The 12850-nt window shown below is 35.7% G+C and overlaps 1 non-coding gene across 1 annotated transcript; it reads right to left on the bottom strand.

Annotated features, from left to right (window-relative positions):
* Positions 1-1829: 1829 nt before the first annotated feature.
* Positions 1830-1939, bottom strand: LOC127493331 (U6 spliceosomal RNA). Its single transcript, XR_007923387.3, has one exon. It is a non-coding gene; the product is annotated as a U6 spliceosomal RNA (small nuclear RNA).
* Positions 1940-12850: the final 10911 nt, after the last annotated feature.

Here is a 12850-nt window from a genome sequence, read left to right as displayed (position 1 = left end):
GTCATTTCATATTTAATTTATCATCATTTGTACCCAATCTTAATATTACTCTTATTTTAAATTATATTTTCCCTCAGATCTTTTTAAAAATAGACTTGTTATTATTTACTGTATCCTAAAGGGGTGTGTGTGTGTGTGTGTGTGTGTGTCAGGGTAAGAATGACTGTTTTCTATGTGGGGGACCTGAGGGTACAGAATAGGAAATCAGGTACATAAAATATAAGTGAGAGAAAAAGAGAAACAGAGGGAGAAGGGTTGTGGAGAAAGGAAATTAGATTGAAGAGATAAAGAAAAAAAATATGAGGAAGCAACAGTATCCACTACTGTACTCTAGAAGTGACCAAAATGCTAATTTTGTTTTTTTTTAACTTTTTTAATAAATATAAATTTCCAAAGTACAACTTTTGGATTATAGCAGCCTTTTCCCCCCATAACCCCCACTCCCACCCTCAACCATCCCATCTCCCACTACCTCTCCCATCTCATTCTTCATCAAGATTCATTTTCAATTATCTTTATACACAGAAGATCAATTTAGTATATACTAAGTAAAGATTTCAACAGTTTGCAACCAAACAGATACACAAAGTATAAAGTACTGTTTGAGTACTAGTTATACCGTTAATTCACATAGTATAACATGTTAACAGAGATCCTACATGGGGGGTAAGTGCACAGTGACTCCTGTTGTTGATTTAACAATTGACACTCTTGTTTATGACCAGTAACCTCCCCGCCCCCCGAGGCATAATGGTTAAAAGTAACTGAAAAAGCAGGGTCTCAATGAGCTAAAAATCAGTCAGTCTATTTCCTTATCTTACTTTGAACAGAAAAATGGCCCTTGTGTGGAGATGTGGAGGAAAGAAACTCCTCTTTCTGTACATTTGCCAAATTATCTTCCTATTCTATGGTTTTTTGCTTTGTTTCCACAGAGGACTGCAGGCCACAAATAACCTTACAGGGAAGGTGTTTGGCATAATGGTTAAGATGACACTTGGGATGCTCAAATCCTATTTCAGAGAGTATGAGTCAAGTCCCCCCTCCACTCCTGATTCTAGCTTCCTGCTAATGCACACCATGGGATGCAACAGATGACTGCTTCCCCTGGCTTGGACTCATTCAGTCTAGGCTGTCGCAGGCATTTGCATTTGGGAAGTGAAGCAGCAGATGGGAGTTTCTCTCTCTCTCTCTCTCTTTCTCTCTCTCTCTCTCTCCCTTTCTCTCTCCCTCCCTCCCTCTCTTTCTCCCTTCCCTCCCGCCACTCATCTTAAATAAATAAATACTTAAGAAAAAATGAATAACACATGTTTACAAAAATAAGTATCAGATTCATACTGAAATTCACGAAAACACTTTTCAGGCTGAAATGAATGGTAAGGTGAATTTTGAGTTTCCTGTTATCTCTATGGCCCTTGCTCTATTACAACTCCAGAATCCATCCAGAAGAGGCAATGGCAAACATTTATGACAGAATATGCTCAGAGTGGGGAGACTAAGATTTAGACACTTTTGGAGTTATGGACATATAGAAATTAAGGAAACACAGTCCTGGCTATAAGGGCATTTGGGGAGTGAACCAGAATATGGGAGATCTCTATCTGTCTCTGTTTCTCTGTATTTATTTATTTTTTTCTTTTCCAGATTAAAAAAAAAAAAACAGGAATATTCATTACCACTAGAGTATCACTACAAGTAGAACTTTCTTCAAGCTGAAGACAAACTATGCCAAATGAAACCTGGATATTATTTGGTGACTGAAGATGCCCAAAATAGTAAACATTTTCTTACACAAAAAGACTCTTTATTTTTCTCCGAATTTATTTAGAATGCAAAAATATGTATTCTTCATGAATTTGCAAGTCATACTTGCACAGGGACCATGCTAATTTTCTTCTTCATAGCATTCCTATTTTAGGGTATGTGTAGCTGAAGCAAGCACTCTTTGTCTTTCAAATAAATAAATTATTCAAGTTTTTAAAAAGACAGTTCTTAAAAGTTGAAAGAAGATGTTTCTTTTTTACTTCCTTTTTGAAAGGATGACATAACAAGCCAATGAGGATGAACTATAAGTGTTTCTCTTTGACTTCTTTCAACAATTGGAATTTCTTCAGCTAATGGTGTGATTTTTGTCTTGCAGTGAAGCATTGAAAACATTGGTGTCTCTTAAATTTTATTTATAATCCTGTAGTTGTAAGGATATGTGTGATTTAATGCATGAGGTATAAGGGTGAGGAGGATCTTAAGTTTCCAGTGTCCCCATTGCCTGTACTGTGACTGGCTTAGAGGGAGAACTGGATGAATATTTTCTGGAAGAACAAATTAATGAATGCATATACAGATTCAAACACTTAGCAATTCAGTCAACATTCACAAAATTTTTAAGAGTCCAGATGTGCATGTTCTCCTTTTAAGCTAAAAACAAATAAAGCATTCACAGATACACCTGCACACCATTGTACCCTTCTCCCATCATCCCATTTCTTTCTCCTACTTCATGTTCCTGGTAACTCATGGCCTAGTGACTAGTATTTGGCCTTAGGCTTTCAAGTATAGCTTTTGGATTCAGTCTATAATTTAATATGTGTTTTCAAACTAGCATTGATGATTACTTTCTGAAATCTTCAGTCTAGAATAATTTATCATTGTTTGCCCAGGAGTTTAGATTATCTTTGCACAACTTACCAATGTCTTCTTTTCTTTTTCTCTATTTGCTCTTTTTATTTTCTTTCTACTGTTTATCACAGACCCAGATAACAGGAACAAAATCATTTCTGCCTATACAACCAAGCGAGCAAATGGCTTAGAAGAAGTTCCTGATGCTTTCATAAGAGCCAACTTCCTCACTGAACAAACAGAACTAGCACTTTTCCTTTCATACGTTCTCTACCTGGAGTTCATTGACTCTGTCCAGTTTCTGCGCAGCTGCTAAAGTCTCAGGCATGTCTTTAAGCTAGTATTACCTGATTACATATTTGACAAGTAACATATGTTTTGTCATTTCACCCACTTATGTTTTCTTATGACTGAGTTCCAAAGGCTATATTCAATATCAATTGTGATCTATAAGTAAAGCCACGGTTCATTACGAAATATACACTAGGATGTTTGTTGATTAACTGGCTAATTCCTGGTGATCCTATGCCATTCACTATACAAATTCTTTATAACACTAACCAGTCATTGATTTCATTCTTATCAGTTTGCAATGCACTGTGCCTAGAGATTTAATTAGTATCATTTGCTTTTAGCCTACTTGGGATGATTTTCCACTGCAAGTATTACCGAGTCCCATGAGTGATTACTCCAGCGGTTTTGTTTTGTTCTATTTTTTCTTATTTTACATAGTATGAAGTGTGGAATAGGTGCTGTTGTATTTACTTCATTATCACCATAATACCAGGAATTTGTAAAAGTAGCTTGGTCTTTCTGAAGCAGGTACAAGATGATGGCTAAAGCTAAGGGCATCAAATTCATGCTTAGGAGGATAAAGGGGAGAGGTAAAACCACTGAGTCTTTCAGTATTTATAAAGGAAACAAAAGAGGGCCAGCATTGTGGCACAGCTGGTTAAGCCACTGCTTGCCATGCCATTTTCCCATAGCAGAGTTCTGGTTAGAGTTTCAGCTCCTGTACTTTCCATCCAGTTCCCTGGCAATATACCTAGGAAAGCAGAGGTTGATGGCCCAGATACTGGGACCTCTCTCACCCACGTGGAAGACCCACATGGAGTTTCTAGCTCTGGGCTTTAGCCTTGGCCACTGTGGCCATTTAGAGATTGAAACAATGGATGGAAGTTCTCTCTCCCATTCTCTCCCTCTCTCCTTCTCTGTCACTCTGCATTTAAATAAGTAAAAAAATTTAAGAATGAAAGAAACTAAAATTTTCCAAGAAGCATCCCTGACACTTGGCATATTTTTGTAATGATGTAAAAAAAAAAAACAGGGGCTGTGATTGGTAATATACTGAGTTAGTTAATTAAAAACATCTACCACAAAAATCCTTCATGAGTATGCACTGTGATCTCTGTTTCTCTGACTATAAACTAAGCAAAAGTCTAACAATAAATTATGTCTGAAGAGGCTAAGGTTGTGAAGTGTCAGAGATCGAGGTAAAATAATACCCCATTAATTATCTAGAAAATGTGGAGGATGAAATCTCAGATGAGTGATATATAATGCAACTGTTGAATGCTTGCAAACATTTGTTGAGTATCTAATAAGTGCAGGGAGAAGGAAGAGGAACTTAGGTTTTGGGATTAGCCCTCTGTTCTTCTAGTCTCAGGACAATTCATACCCAATGAACCAGGGGACTGTGAAAGAAGAGCAGACAAAAAACTTCATGCTCTTGTTTGTGGAACTGGTTCTACACATAATGGGGAGATGTATATTGAGTTATTTTAGAGAATTATTTGAAGTGTGCAGGAATCAAACTCCTAAATCATTTAAATTTGAGCTTCCGTTTCATAGTGAAGCAGCTAATTTTGAGCAAATTCTAACTGTACTCACAAGCTTTACATGCTTACATTATAGGTACACATTTGATGCTAGTTAAAATGTTTTGTAAAATAGTATGCTTAAATATTTTATAAATGTCAAAAGATATAAGATATATTCAATGCCTTATTTAAATACAGATGACAGTATCTATTTTGATTCTATTAATCTACTCTTCTCACAACTTGGACAAAGACTAGATTGAAGATCACATTTGTACTACCTTAACATATTTAATAGTAGGAGTTTGTATGAATTTGGCCCTCATAAGAAAATAAACAATTCTTAATAACCTGAAGTGCCTGGACTTGCATATAGAAGACTGGCTGTGAGTAATGACCTGTCACTCTTCTGGAATTCTGTGATTATTAAGCACTCTCCTGTGACAATGTATCTTCCTAACTATCTGTAATAATATATTCTAAAAATAAAAGTAAAATTTGCAATTCAAATATCTTACTAACTTACAGAAATTTATTTCCATAAATTCCAATTAACCATGTTTAGTTTTTCAGCAATAGAATAACTTGATATAACTATTATTTTTAACATATAATTGCAATAGAGATGAGTTTTGTGCTTCTATTTGGGAGTGCTATCCTTCGTTAGGATAAATGAGAAAGTGCTATTTTTTTAAACTGAAATGCTTAAATAATTATAATTAATTATTTTTTATCTTAAGACAGATTATACAATTTAATTAGTTTTACTTTTAACTTATGTATGATTACAGGTATAGAATTTAGAGCAAAAATTTGAATTTGGTTGTTTACTTTTATTCCCAGATGACACACTAGGTGGCACTATTGTCACAATGAAAAACTGCTGCAATCTCCTATTTTTCTTCATAACTTAGAAACAAGACCCTTCTTTTAAACCACTTGCTTACGACCTCACTATGTATTACTTTCACTTTTCCAGTGTGATTAAAATATATCTGTAATAAATATAAAATAGATTAAAATTCATTGTCAACATCTGCTACTCACTAAGAGGTGTGAACCGTAACTTTTATAGCAAGTGTTCTATGAATTCTAGAGTTTAAAATATATTTGCATAAAAAGTAGTCATTGTGAATAAATATTCTATTTCCTTTGTTCAAAATCTCTATTGCTTTACTCAATGTAGCCACTCTCTATCAAAATAATTTTAGAAATTCTTCATGGAAAACATTGCCTCAAGTTTTATGAGATGCTTAAAAATCCCAAATGAAGTGCCTTTTCTAAACAATGAAAAGATAATTTGAGGAGATGTCCTTTAATCTCCAATATAAACAAAGAGAGCAAATAGGTGAAACTGAAGAATGTTAGTTCATCTGATTGAGTTGAAACGGGAAAATGGAGATAACAAGGAAAAACAAAAGCTATCAGTGTATGAAAACAATTAATTCTAAACTGTCAGATTAAGGTTTGAGAAAGAGAAATGGAGATAGAGTGTGATTTTAACAGAACCAATAGAAAACTACAGCAGACCTTCCGAATATCAAAGTGCAGATGAGCTTCTCTCTGCACACTCTGTGTGTGTGCAGCAGTGAAGGGAAAGATTTGCTGAGCACCATGAACACTCTGGAAGCTCACCTACTGATGGTAGATAACAGTGTTCAGTGTTTTTTGCCCAAAGCTGCAATTTAGTTCATAAGGTAAGAACGCAGGCCTGGAACTCATGGGCATTTATTTGAATTCTGACTCACTGAGCAATTTATTTAAAATTTCAAAGCATGATTTTCTTAGATAGAAATCTGGGTAATGATGCTCTTTTGAATAGATTTGAGAATAAAATTAGAAAATCTGCACAATGCACAAGGCCTTGGTTGGAGTAGTGGTGGTGGTGGGTGGTTGTTGTATGGCCACATCCCCACTGCCATGCTGCCTGTAGGCACTGGCAGTCTGAGCCCAAAGGGACTGTGCTATGAAAGGAACAGACCTACAGGTCAAGGGCCTTGTCTTTGGTTCTCAAGTCTACCCTTGGTTATATAGGGCACTGTAACCAATTGCAGAACCTTTGGAAATGGCATAATCTCTCTAAATCTCAACTTTCCCACCTGGTAAAATAGAAATAACAATTTTACCTCAAAGGAGGTATTGTGAAGATATATAGATATAGATATAGATATAGATATTCACTTATCACTGCAATAAATGAAAGAGAGCTTAGGATTCCTTAGCTATCGCTGCTATTAGTATTTCTGCTACTGCATGTGAAAGACTGTGATTCCTCAGGCTGTCAATTTTCCTGCCTTTTTTCCCCACTCAGCCTTGAAAGGTATTTGAAGATTCTAATAATTCACTTTTTGCTCACTTCTTTACTAAACCTGGGAGAACTTTATTTATCAGTATCAAAGGAATTAGGAAAAAACACAATATTCTTAGATAAACAAAACATCAAAAAACAAAGTTTTAAAATCTAAGAATATTGTGAATGAAATATTGTAACTCTGTAAATGGCTGACGACACTCTACAAATAGCAAATGTTATTTTTTTAAATATTTATTTTATTTACTTTAAAGGCAAAGTTATATATAGAAAGAAAGAGACAGAAAGAGACAGAGATCTTCCATCTGCTGGTTCACCTCCAAAATGGCTGCAACCACCAGGGCTGGACCAAGTCAAAATCAAGAGCCTTGAACTCCATTGGAGTCTCTATGTGGATGCAAGGGCCCAAATACTCGGACCATCTTGTGCTGTTTTTCCAGGTGCATTAGCAGGGAGTTGGTCTGGAAATGAAGCAACCAGGACTTGAACTTGTACATGAGTGCCTGGTGTCACAGGCAGCAGTTTAACCTACTGTACCACAATGCCAACCTCGTATGTTATTTTAAGCAAATAAAAATTTTATCCTTCATTCTTTAATATATGTGTTCAACTGAAAGACAATTTAAAATGAATTTTTTAAACTTATGCACCTATACTATTTTAGTAAAATACCTCATTATAAATTAACCAGTCCTTCATTATACTATAAACTGCATGGTGGTGGATTGGTTTCATGCTCTAGGCGCTGATCTCTATAACTGCATGTAGAGGCACTGAGTAATCTTTTTTTAAGAATGGACAATATATGAATGAAAAATAAATTCAAATACTCTAGCAATTGAATAATAAAGAAATAATAAAGAAATAATAAAGAAAAATTAAACAAAATCTTTCTGGCATTTGCAATCCGATCAGCTCTCATGTCCTATCTGGTAACAGTAGAACCTGTGCAGTTTCATTGACGACATTCTTAGACTGCAATCAGACCTAGTCAAGACCAGAAAGCTTATACCTACCTCTTTGTGCAACCTCCATGTTCCCCAAAAGACTTCAATCTTTTTGCTCTTCATACCTTCAGGACTTGATAAATGATACCAAATTGTCCTAGATAAATTAAAGCTTTGGGGCAAATAAAATCATATATTTTATCACTTACTATAGACCTCTGCTATTCTGATGAATATATTTGAACTGAATGTTTCATCATTTTTGGGTCTAACATGGATTTGTTTTCATATAATACACTTTTAATTTGAATAAATAACAGTCATTGTAAAATTTTTAAATGTTTCCTTAGACAAGCATGTTTGGAGCACTGTGCACAAAGGGAAATTTAACAGTGATAAAAGTCTGCATGAGACTGTTTATGCTGCAGGTACTATGATGAACTATTAATTATGCAAAGCTTAAAATTATTGAAGTCCAGATATTACTATAAATAAGGAAACTGAGGCTCAGAGAGGTGAAGTCATTCTTTTTTTTTTTCTTTTTAAGATTTATTTATCTGAAAGTTAGAGTTACACAGAGAGAAAAAGAGAGGCAGAGAGAGAGAGAGGTCTTCCACCAGCTAGTTCACTCCCCAATTGGCCACAATGGCCGGAGCTGTGCCATCTGAAACCAGGAGCTTCTTCTAGGTCTCCCACAGGGTGCAGGGGCCCAAGGAGTTGGACTATCTTTTACTACTTTCCCAGGGCATAGCAGAGAGCTGGATCGGAAGTGGAGCAGCTGGGACTTGAACCAGAGCCCATATGGGATGCTGGCACTGCAGGCAGCAGCCTTACCCGCTATGCCACAGCACTGGCCCCAAAGTCACTCTTTCACAGTAACAGAGCTAATTATTCTGGGAGTTAGAATTTAAATGCAAATATTTCTGATTCCAATGCCTGTGTCTTCCCTGGACATTTCATTTATGATTAAAAGTATTGGCTAAAAGTAGCAATTTCTCCATAGGAGAAGTATTTCTGAAGATATTTAAGATAATATGTGTTTGACAGGAAATCTTTGGGTGGTATAGTTAATTTAATAAACAATAAGCAGTTTGGAGAAGAGGTGGATAATTTATTTAGCTGACCTGTCTGAGGTGGTGACTCATGTTTATAAAGGTCACAAGGGAGAGTTCCACGCTACAAAGTGGTACCAGTTTATTTATCATTAGGTAGTCACTATGTCCCAGGCATTGTATGAGGGAATTATAGGAGATTAAAAAAAATGAAACCAGACTCTTGAGGCAGAGTATACCAATGAACGCGAAACCATGAACCTGTGAACTTGTGAAACGAGGCTTACAGGTGCATTGTTCACTGTAAGAATGAACATGTGGTTCTTAGTATTTCACATCAACAAGAATGGAAAATAACTAAACCTAGTGAAATAAAGGTTTGAACAATGAGATGAGAATAAAATAATGCCACCGGAGGAAAAAATTAATCAAAGTGAATGAGGTAGGTTATATTATTTTGACTTCAACTCCCACAGCATGTGTCTAAGCAGCCTGTATGTTTCCCCTCATATATTCTCTGTTCTACTCTGTCTTTTATCAGCTTCATCGGTCAGGAAAGTAAGTGGTTGTTGTATCAATATATTTCTTATATTAAGACCATCTGCCAGCTCAATTACTCGAATACATTCTCACAGTATGGGATTTCTCGGAGGAGTGATTCTATTGTAACACTGCAGAAATTATATAAATGTCCTATGAGACTGAAAAGAAAGAAATATTCGGAATGACAATCGTTTATATCGTAAAGAGATCTGAAATGTACTGTTTTGCCAAGGTGTTTTTTTCCCTGGATTTTAGAACCTTATTTTGATTTTGATATTTTAAAATTATGGTCTGTGTTTTTCTTTATTTAATTTAATTTTGATGAGATAATAAATTCCCATTGTTAAAATTTAAAGGCACAAAAGTGTAAGAAGCATTGACAGGTAGTATTACTGAATGAAGTGAATAGCTGAAATAAAGAATAAGCCTATTTCTGTCTCCTTTACTTCCACCACCTTTATCTCTATAAGCCTAAGCTTTCTTGTCTCCAATAAGTTAGAGTTAATTGCAGCAGTTGACTAAAGTGCTAGGACCAAGGCATCCTTTATTCTGAATTCTGGACCTACCTGATATTTTTTCCTCCCTATACAAAAATCTTTGCAAAAAAATTAAAAGTGGACTATTAGAAATACAAGTACATTTGACAATAATTTTGTAAGTTGAATTGAGATAGAAAATAAGCTTAAGAAAATATAGTTTTATAACTTAAAAGGGGGATACTTGGTATAAATTTTGAAGTAAAGTAATGCATAATATGGAAAATATTCATTCCTTATTAAGGAAACAAAACATGCTCAAAATGCAATGAGATGAATTAATTTAAATGCAAAAAATCATTATTTCATGAATGGAGCCCTAGTAAATATTCCTGTTGGAAGATATTATCTGAAAGTCTCTATAATTACTCTTGGAATAGAAATGCTCTACAAATTCAAGCACATAGTAGAAAGCATGTTCCTAGTTTGTTCTCTTTTAAGAAAAGAAAATCTCCACATTTAAATGCAGTCAAGTGGTCTCACTCAGTTTTTTTTTTTTTTTTTTAATGTCGGTTTTAGCAAAAGAAAAACAATGAGTTTAATTCTGACTTTAACAATTCTGTATTGCTCCTTCCAGATTTTGGCTTAGAATTCAGCATATGCCCTGGCTTTTAGGAACAGGTTCAGTGCAGTCCTGTGGGGAAGTAAGGATAAAAAGCAGGTGACCCCTGATGCTCTCTCCCATAGCTGGGAGTCTGTTAGTTTACATTCATTAAGCTGTTGATGTGTTCAAAGCTCTCCATCTGATTATTCACTTTTTCTCTTGGGATGACGTTCTCTCTGGGCAGAGGTGAAAAAAATTCAGTCCAAGTGGAGACTCTTATTTTCCTCCTGAATTCTCACCCTGCTTCCATTTACATGGGCAGCAAAGAGCATCTTGCATAAAGTGCACTGTGCAAACTCTTTATTCCATGGACAAAAAAGTTTCTGAGGAGAGAAGCCACAATGCCATCTTTTTCTTTTTTGTAAAAGTGTCCAAAGTGAATTTATTTAGTTAATATTTATTTTGTAAGGGTCAATTCTGACTGCAAAGTTTGATGGGGTCAGGGTGCTCTGCCTTGGGCATAGGTCCAAAAGCCATTGGTGTAATCTGACTCCACAGTCGGAGAAAATAGCATGATCTTTGGAACCTTGAGTGTTGCTTCCCTTACCTTTGCTTTATTGGCAAATCTCTGGGTTTTTTAGAGAATATAGTACATGACCAATTTTCTCAGTAATTTTAGGACAGTTTCCTTGGAGGCATGTAAGTAAGTACACACAAATGAATATTTCTTTTAAAACTGTAAAAAATATTTAAAAATAAGGGATCACTCTTGTTTTGTTAATAAGTGGGAATATAAAATTATGAAAGTCTACCACTTGTGGATGTGTCTTCAAGTGCACAGTCCCCTCTTTTACGGATAACTGGAAGTTAAAATAATATTCCACACTTAGAGAACATGGGTTCTACACAGAGCTAGTTTAAGAAGCCTATAGTCCCAGATTTCTCGTCTAAAGATTAGACCTTGTAATCATTATTAGGATTGCCATGGGTTTTCTAAAGATTGCATGCCACTTTAGTGATGGCACATGAAGAAAACACTACTGTTGTAATGCACCTTGAGTCCTATGAACAAGACAGATCAAAGGAAAGGCAGTTCATTCTGGAACTTGAACCACTGCTGGCCTTGCATGTACTGCAACGATGCAAGTGAATACTTTTACAACTTGTAACCCACTCAGAGTTCATCAGTGTTAATCAATAAGTAAATATTGGGGAGAATACATAAAGCCAATAATTTTTCATTTCCATCATTAGACCTCAAGTCCTGAGAGCAGAGTGAGGGAAAAGCCAAAAAATATAGTAATGGTGAGAGTCACATTAGATGACAATAGCACAGGTAATCTTCATGAACAGGACGAACCCTATAATGTGAGTTTGGGTTTGGTATGTATGGGTGTATTAAACTTCATAGTCTTTAGTGAATGTGTGCATGCACACACACTTTGGTTCGTTAAAATCGGAGAGAAGAATCCTAGTAAATGAAAGCTCTGTCTTTTTGTCTTGGGCAGAGATAATCTACCTCAGATGTTATTCATCAAAAGTTCTCCAGTGCCACTGACGACGTGGTAGTCATGCCCGAAGCTGAGTCTGGGCAGAGTTGAGAGGCAGAGAATAAATCATATACCATTTCAAGGGAAAAATAGAATGAAATAAGTATTAAATGGCAGAAATGACTGGAAGTAGAACACTCACTCGCAATGAAGGGCATTGACAGTCGGAAGGCAGCAACTAAGAATGGGGGGTTCTCTGTCTAGTGCTCCTTAACATTTTAACCAGATCTATATTTCAGTGCACATAACACTTACCCACAGTGGACATCAGCCCCAATATTCACTAGTGATGGCACTAAGAGTTATTGGAGACACATTTATAACTCGGTACTCCTCCTGGAGACCCTCCAGTGGATTGAAGAGTTCACCTGTGATGATCGCCACTGAAAATGATTGTCCCTACAAAGCCAATGCTGTGCCTTTCTACTCTCAAAACTGAAGCTGTTTGAACATGATTATGTGGATACTTAAATATTACAATTTTGAGTAAAATTCTACTTCATCCATGTTTTTATCCACCCCACTCCTAAAAACTGTTTAATTCAAGCAAGTTTATTTTTTAGGTACCTATGTTCTTTCTATATTCAGTCCGCGTGTAAAAAATTTTGATTTACAGATCAGCTAATCTCCATCTATGACATTTCACTCAAGCCAAGTAAAAAGCTATTTCCCATATGAAAATCAAAGAACAGGCTCTAGTGAGGAAGATAAAAATGCACTCTTTGAAAGTGCATGGTCAAATTAAAAAGAAAAATAGTTTGGGGCTAGATGAAACAGGGGAGAGGCAGACACATTTTTAGACATGTCACAACATTTACAGTGATTTTGGGTGAAAAGAGCAGTAAATTCCAATAGACTGAGAAAATTTGCAGCACAGCTGGCTTAGGGGAACAAATACAGTCTTTCACCAAGATTTGAACACTTCTGTTGTAAA

Source organism: Oryctolagus cuniculus, chromosome 5 (assembly GCF_051225735.1).
Source record: "Oryctolagus cuniculus isolate XC-2025 breed Fujian yellow rabbit chromosome 5, ASM5122573v1, whole genome shotgun sequence".
Taxonomy (NCBI): domain Eukaryota; kingdom Metazoa; phylum Chordata; class Mammalia; order Lagomorpha; family Leporidae; genus Oryctolagus; species Oryctolagus cuniculus.
The sequence above is the reverse complement of the archived record's forward strand: the minus strand, read 5'-3'. Positions and strand labels throughout refer to the sequence as shown.